The sequence below is a fragment of the Clytia hemisphaerica genome, unplaced genomic scaffold (assembly GCF_902728285.1).
Source record: "Clytia hemisphaerica strain Z4C2 unplaced genomic scaffold, Clytia hemisphaerica genome assembly, whole genome shotgun sequence".
NCBI classification, from domain to species: Eukaryota; Metazoa; Cnidaria; class Hydrozoa; order Leptothecata; family Clytiidae; genus Clytia; species Clytia hemisphaerica.
Window position 1 is genome coordinate 303291 of NW_027103274.1, and position 8601 is coordinate 311891.

Here is an 8601-nt window from a genome sequence, read left to right on the forward strand (position 1 = left end):
AGGCGTTGTTATTAGCTTGGTAGACAAGTCAACTTCGCTGAGAACCTGTTCTGGGAATTCAACGTCCAAATCTGCTGTCAGGTAACAAATTGAAGATGAGTAAGTGGTACCAAGACAAATCTCCTCGTTAATCACTTTTGAGGAAAGTGAAGTCAATTGAATGAGTGTGTTTTCTCTAACCAGATGAACAAAGTCTCCCCACAGGGACAAACTGACAGTTTTCACGCCATCAGAGAAAAGGCAAGGGCGCATAAGACTTGTTTTGGTTTTGCCGAACTTATCATATTCTTTCATCTCAGTGGGACCTGAATATTTGATTTTTCCAACCGCTGAAAGAACCGTTCCATTCTCATCGATATCAGAAAGATGAACAGCATCAGCATCATTTAAACCAAAGCTGAGTTCATTGTCATCAATGTCCGAGATTGAAGAGTAGCTGTTAAAAAAATATACCTCTTTCCCTCTTTCCCTGGTACTAATTTGCCGGCACGGATGGCAGTTTTGTTATGAAAGGCGTCAAGAAATTTTTGCCTTATTGATTTGATGTCTTTATGGTTGCTGATTATTATTTTGCAAAAATCAGTTTTGCCAGTTTTGAGATGCACCGTGAAGAAATTTCTGGTACGAGCTTGATTTTGGCTGATCGTTGCAACTACGCCAACAAATCCAAGGATGTCTAAAGAAGAATAGTAACAATCAATTTGCAATACCCTGTGTTGAAAGAGAAGGCTTGACATAAGCACAAGAAATAACATTAACGCAAAACTTTTCATGACCAGGCAATGACTTTATACATAAACCATTTACTTAAACCAGTCCCACTGTATTTAATGGGTTTACTATTTTAGTAAAAGCTGGTAAGAATTAAATAATGCATTTCTGAAATGTTTGAGAAAAAATTAAAGAAAAATGTTCTTGAATTTTACTTTTTCTTACCTCTGGCATTGGGTGGAATGGAAGGTGAAAATCTTGGGGACGGCAAGAGTGATGGAGACCCAAACAAACGTGATGGTGTATTGACCATCCCTTCAACAGCCTGCTTTTTAGGAGTCACCGGTGTCTCATTGTTATTCAAACTTTCACTGGCGTTGGGAGAAGAACTTGAACTTTTGGTGGTGTTATTACTTTGAGTGCTAGCTAATGCATCAAAGTCATCCATCTTAGCATCAGCAGCAGTTTGCTTCCTCTTTCTGTCACCTTTTGCCACTGTAATAAAGATACAGGATAATTTTTGTTATTAAAAGAAACTAAAATGATAAATAAACAAATTTTCAGGAAAATATCCACATTTCCCCTTTACTTTTTTTAAAAACAATGAAAGAATCACAAAAACTGCAAATCTATATACAAACTATTTAGAGGAGACGGCTGGTAAATAAAAACTTTAATTTGATTACTTTGTCATACCAAGTTGACGTAATCTGCTTTCTTCATCCAAACGCTTTTTCAAACTTTTACTTTTTGCTAAGGATTTCAATCTTTCATATGGCATTGGCTCAATATAAATACTATCTAAAGTCTTTGCTCTTGAGAGAGCAACATAAGATTGTCCAGATGCTCGTTCAGATTTTCCAAGATCAATTGACATTTGTTCTAGAGTAAGGCCTTGCGACTTGTGTATAGTTATTGACCATGCCAATCGCAAGGGAAACTGAATTCTTTCATAATTACTACCTAGGCTGTCAGATGTATTTGCAATAGGTGGTATGGGTACCAAATTCTGTTGTAATTCTGAAAAACTTGGACCTGAATATTGGTCAAATTGTACAATCACTGCTATTGGAAAAGATGGTGGAGTTTCATTATCCTTAAAAACAATGCTGCAAACAGTACCCATGGCTCCATTACAGAGACCAGATTCAGTCCACAAATTTCTCATTAACATTACTCTAGCTCCAACTGATAAAAGGAGAGTAGGTGCCAAGCCACCCATATCATCTAAAGAGCATTTTGCAGCTTTTTTGTCATTGTGTAAAGCAGAAATTCTAGCTATCGGTTGGTTCAGTTTTTCAAGGGCCTTGAAATTGTTTTCTGCAACATCTTTATTTCCATAGGACAACTTCAAGGCATTTGAAAAGTTAGTTTTAATACTAGGTCCAGAACGTGTCAGTAACAATTTCCAATCATCTATGCTCACATTACCATCACGAACATTACTCAAGAGGCTGCGAAATCTTTTTTGAAGAGAACTGCTTCCATCTGAGCGCTGATTCACAGTAAGCTCAATAACTGTATTGAATAATTGATAAACGAAAAATCCCTCAGCTTCAAGTTCATTTCTAGGATTGTTGTAATAAATAGGATGTCCTTTCACAGGAGGAAGTTGTCCCAAGTCTCCAGACAAGATCATATTTATACCTCCAAATGGCACATCAAACTTTCCAGTGGCTTGTTTGCATCTCCGATTCACCCAAGCTAAGTCTGTTCGATTAATTACAGAATATTCATCAATTATAATGTACCTAATACCTTTTAGCCTTTCTTGAAGTTGTATCAATGACGAGCCCTCAAGTTCGGAGTTAAACTTGCCTTTGATAGGCAATCTCAACAAGTGATGTAAAGTTTTACCTCCTACACTATAAGCTGCAAGTCCAAATAATGATGAAATGATGAGTGCATCTCCTAATAAATGTCTAAGTCTGTGAATCAAAAAACTTTTTCCACAACCTGCCTTTCCAAAAATTATCATCAACAGTTGTGAGTTACTATTAATGTGACACCTTACCATCTCAAATGCTTTACGCTGTTGATCATTTAGTTTTAAGACATTCTGTAATTCAGTGTCCTCGTCATTCAGTTGACCTTCTATTCTTAAGGTAGCTTTTTTGCTATTTATCCAAGCAGGCATTTCTAATCTAGATATTGAATTATACTGGGAACACTGATCCAGCCAATATGTTCTATTTTCACTACCACCACTCGAATTATCTTCTTGTTGGGGATTTGAGAAATGATCTGCTAGAAACATCCATTCCTCTCTGTAGTTGCTTATCTCATCATTGATTACTTCAGAATCATCTTCGGAATCAGAGTCCTGAGAATCGGTACCTGTTTCTCTACTCATCATAGCATTTTCAATTGTTTCTAATTCCCTTAAATGATTAGGAACACTAACAGCAGCATCTGATCGTAGAAATGTAGCCCAACACATAATAAAACCTTCATCAGTTGCATCTATTTCACCCCAAGCTGAATTTGGAGTATGTCTCCATACTTTATATTTTAGTAAACTATACTTGCAGTACTTACTATAGTGAATACTATTTGGAGAAGATGAGTAAGAAGGAAATGTTCGGATTACAACTTCTTTTTTCCTTTTATGCAACTCTTCATTGACCAAAACATAATTGGCATTGGCATGAAATTGGATAAAATTCATCTCAGAAATCCTTGGATCAGAAGAGTAGTCCTCTCTAAATGCATAAATATCCAAGTGAGATTTTTTTTGTACTAACTTCACCATCAACCAATTCAACCTGTCGAGAACCATCTAAGGACATGCAATAAACTTCATAAGAACTACTGTAATACTTCAATCCTAATATTTGATGGCAAACCTCTTGAACACTCATATCACGTAAACCTACCGATCTCATCATTAATTTCTTTATTGCAGAGCTTGGGGAAAAATTATCAGAGTTTACTTTTGAAGCCACATGAGTGAACGCATCCTGTGTAATATCACTGAGCTTCTCTGGCTTAGAAGCATACTTTGTCAAATATTCAACACATGAGTGGTAATCAACTACTACACTGATATCAACATTGGCTCTCCATCCTTGTAATAAAACACGTTGGTGCCTGTTGACTCTTGGGTCATTTCTTGAAGTTACAACTTTTGCTCTGAACCTTTCAACACCATCTCTAGATTTCACCTTTTCAAATTCCAAATGTGTTTTCTCGTTTACTTCAAAAGGAAAGTGAAATCGACATGTTGTGTCATCATTTTTTTGCCGAAGACAATATGCCGAACTACAAAGATGTTTTTCGACAGAGTTAACAAGATTGGCATAATCTGTACTCATTTCCTCTGGATTTAAGTTTCTATAATCCACTTTACAGGGATGTACCTGGGGTTTGACCCAGTTTTTCTCCCTCCATAGGATTGCAAGTACAAAGAAGCTTATCAACATAATCACACACTTGTTTCTCAGCCTGGCTACCTTCAGCAATAATTTCATTCAACTCTTTTTCCTGAAAAGCAACATTCTCAGATTTTAATTTTTGCGATGCAAGGTAACCTTTCAGAGCAATATTTGTTAATTCAACCAAACCTGGATCGTCTTCTAGTTTAGCAACACCATGACAATGAATGGAACCTCTAGAAGCATATTCAAACCTGTACCAGTGCCATGTAGCTTTTAGCAAATTATAAAGCCAATGCTTGACAAATTTGTTTGTACGCTCAGTGAAGTAATAGTCTACTACATGAGGATTCTCTGTAATAAATTTTCTTATTCCATTCACATCATTGACATCTACTTTAAATTTACTCAAAAGATCTGGCCAGTGAAACTCTGCCATAGAAAATGTGAAAAAAATTGTAAATACCCCAACTTGTTTAACTGTTGCTGTCAGATTGTTTCGTACTTTGTTCCAAAAAGAACGTGATCCACTTACATCTTTGGTGTAATAAAATACCTTTTTCATCAATTCATTAGCACAGTTAGAGTTTAACATTTCATTGAATTCATCCAAAGTAAAATTCATTTCCCCTGGATTCCTTTTAATGTACAAATTTCCCCTGCTCAAAATTCTTCTACGATACAATATGTTGAAAGCCCAGTAGGCAAATCTAGGATGTGCAGCAAAACGATAGAAGTAATTGTCATCATTGACATCACAGAATTTGAGTAAATGACGAATCTTTAATGAAAAGTTTTCAAGTTCATTAGACGCTATAGTTCTTTCCAAGGCAAGGTTAGTTGGATCACCTTTGCCATCAGGAAATAGAGTTGGAAAAGCCATAGTAGCTAAAAATGGAGTATTGAATTCATTGATTGGTTCAATACCAATAATATCCAGTTCAGGGATATTGTTGATAAAATGAGAAATTTTTGTTTTTATGCATTTGTGTGTTCAAAGAAGAAGGTACAAATGAACTCATTTCATCAGGCCTTATGTCTTCTTCATTTTCAGGACCAAGGTCTGTTGTAATTTCATCTTCACTATGCTCACTTTCTGATTCAGAAGAGCTATCCTCAGTGGACTCTTGACTAATAGAGGAATAAAGTTGTCCATTTAGAGGGAGATCCTCTATTCGATTTTGATCAATAGTAACATCAGAATAAACAGGGTTATTCTTCACAAGCCATTCAAGAGCATCTACAACTTTTTGTTTCCTGACCTTGAAATCTCTAGAGTCAACACAAGATCCCTTTTTAGATATCTTAATTATTGGTATATCAGAGGGCAAATTTGGCAAAACATTTGCAACTGTCTGAACATCTGAAGGAAATGTAATAACATGACCTTTATATGCTCTCTGTCTACCTCTAGGTTTACAATAAACATTCATAATAGGTAATGCTCTAGCAATCAACATTTCCTCAACCTGCGAAAGATCTTTCAGCTCATGAGGTACTGGTGACGGGATCATGTTATTCTCACGACTGAATTTTTTAGGCCATTGTTTATCTCGTTTACATCGAGTGCACTCTTGTTTAGAAACATTAAACCAAGCCTCTGCACAAACTTCGCATTGCTTTATTTGCATTTTATACATTTCATTGTAGAAGTCTAGAATAGTAAGATGTTCTGTCTGTTCGAGATGAGAGCTTACAGCACCTGACGATTTCATGGATATTTTCTTTTCAACTTTCTTTTGACTTTCAATTTTTTTGTTTGTTAAATTTTCTTTTATTTTTCCAATTGAATGTTTTATGCAAGTCTGAGAACCCTGAAGTTTAACATTTGATACAGAGTCTTTTTGAATCTGATTTTTATTGTTTGTTTGCTGTCTTTGCTTACCCTTAAATTCAACTTTTTTTTCAGTGTCTTTTTTGAGACAATAGTTGTGATCAAATTCCACTTCTGAGGAAATACACTTGACCCCTTTACAATAATCATGATCATGTACCTTATTTTGAAAAGAGACGGATGATTCATATGCAATAGGCACTTCTGTATTTTCTATTACCAAATCTATATTTTCATCAACACTGTTAATTACATCCTCCTGAACATAACAACAAAAAAACCATCCTTCCTGGTATTGATACTGAATATCCTCAAAACAATGATAAACTTCTATGCTCTCTAAGAGGTCATCAATATAAAACCATTTATTCCTATTCGAATCAAACGAAGCAATTGTAAAGTGGGCCCCATGATTACGAACTGAAGACCTGAGACTATAAGAAATGTTTCTGATTTTGAGAGAGCTATGGATTTTCACCAAGTTCATGAGATTTTCAGCAAACTCAATAAACAAAACTGACGATGGAACAATGTCTAAATTACTTGCAGGTATTTTGGTTTGACAATTTTGACACACAATTTCTTGAACTAACAAATTCGATGAAAATAATAAGTCTGGCCATTCATTGATCACTGCATCATTTATAGTTTCATTCCAAGAAAAATATTGCAAAAATGTTGAGACCGAGTCTACACAATGTTGGCCACAATTTATGCAAATTTGATTGAAGTTATAAGTGCTACAAAACATTATCCTCTCTAAGTCATTTCTAAAATCAAAGACAGATTCTTGAAAAATTTGTGAAAACTCGGCATGACAATCTCTTGCTCTGAAACTAGGACAGTGATCAATAATGTGGCTCCAAATTGGATTGCGAACTTCATTAGACACTAGATACTTAAGTTCTGATTCTTTATAGATGCGATCTTTGTGAAGAGTTTTTAATTCTGTATATTTGTCACACACACATCAAGAAGAGAGATCAAAAGTGGACTGTTAACGTAAGTTCTGTCTAAGAGACCAAATATACTATGGTAAAAAAGATCAATGAACGAATCAATCGCACAACTGTATGTCCCTGGGGTAGAACGTACCGAATTAGGAAGATGTAACTCACGAATTACAACATTTGTAAATCTGGGAATACTTTGCTTTTTCAGGTGGTTTTCAATTGAACTGTTCACATTAGATGATTGAGTGGCCATACTCTCTTTAGCTTTCATGCTAAGTTTTCGAGCTTTCATAGTCTCTTTAGCTTTCATGCTACGTTTTCGAGCTTTCATATTAGCTTTCATGCTAGTTTTGAGTTTTCATACTCTTTTTCAGCTTTCATGCTAGGTTTTGTGTTCCATACTCTTTAACTTTAGTGAATACCCAAAATATTTGAGCTAAAGTTTTGATTTTGTATTCACTGCAATCCAAATTAATAAACACATGAAAAGCTACATGTATTCCCAAATTTAAGCTGTATTTCTAAAGTTATACAAATATAATTAAAAAATAATTACTTTTAAGTGCTAATTGGTTCCCTAGTCTTGTCTTTAATTCTTGATCTTCTTTTGAAAAGGAACAAATTCACATGGGGACACTGTTTTCATGCTGTTGTAACAGTCGCGTCGAAAAACTATGGAGTATATTGTACTTTTTCCTTTAAAACTGTTTTATCTCCGTAATACTTTGCACATACAGAAATCTAAGGAAGATAATTACTTTTTCCGAGCGAGTGTTATTCAGAGACTTCAAAGATAGAGAAACGAGATTGTTGATTTCGTCAGCTTTCCGTGACTTTAGAGAACGGATTACCGCGCGCAAATATGCGAGATTTTTCACCATACAAAACGTCTCTGAATACACCGCTCCGCGGTCGATGATTATTTACTGACGATTACCTCGGAATTGTATGTTTTGTCGTGCAATTAATTTGGTAGATGGTATACCGAGTACTTACTCAAAAGTCAAAACGTTCCTGACTACCTAAGAATAGATAAAGGGACAGAAACGACCACTATGGCAGAGATTCATTGTCATTTGAGACAAGGTCATGGAGATCTAGCAGACTCAACAGCCTCAATCATATTTGGCCTGTTAACATCAAACCAGGTGATAACTTATGGAAACTAATTTTTAGGATTGTTGATGTCAATAATGGAAAGTTTTCAAAAATTAGACGGTTTTGGCTGCTATAACGAATGTTTACAAAACCTAGATAAATAACTCTTTGTGATAATATAAATATAAATCTGTTTAGAGACATGTTGGCATTCATTATGATTCCTTTGATTCATAAAAATTTGGACGAATTCAAGACAATGCATGGTCTGGAATACACACATAATTAGGTATCAGAAAGACACTTTAATGGCAGATGGAATTCCGAATCATATGTACGACTTCCCAACAAAATATTCGATGGAACAGTGTGGTAAGCACACGACTTCCTAAAAAATGTTACAGGTCTTTGAAAAAATGCCTCAAAATACGTCTTCCCAAAGTGAATACACGCTTTTTTATAAGAATAGTGTACTTTGGATGAGGGTCAAGTATTCTTAAGAAAATAGCAAAATTGAGGGTGAAATATTCTTAACACATTCTTACTTCCCCTTAGATTTTTTTACAAACAAGACAAATGATAAATTGAGACTTTTGAACGAATATTTGAGCTAAAATTACATTTCTGCCTA

The 8601-nt window shown here is 35.1% G+C and overlaps 1 long non-coding RNA gene across 1 annotated transcript; it reads right to left on the bottom strand.

Annotated features, from left to right (window-relative positions):
* Positions 1-464: 464 nt before the first annotated feature.
* On the bottom strand, positions 465-7785 carry LOC136802181 (uncharacterized). Its single transcript, XR_010845974.1, has 3 exons — positions 7429-7785; positions 937-1206; positions 465-676 (listed from the first exon to the last, which is right to left on the bottom strand). It is a non-coding gene; the product is annotated as an uncharacterized lncRNA (long non-coding RNA).
* Positions 7786-8601: the final 816 nt, after the last annotated feature.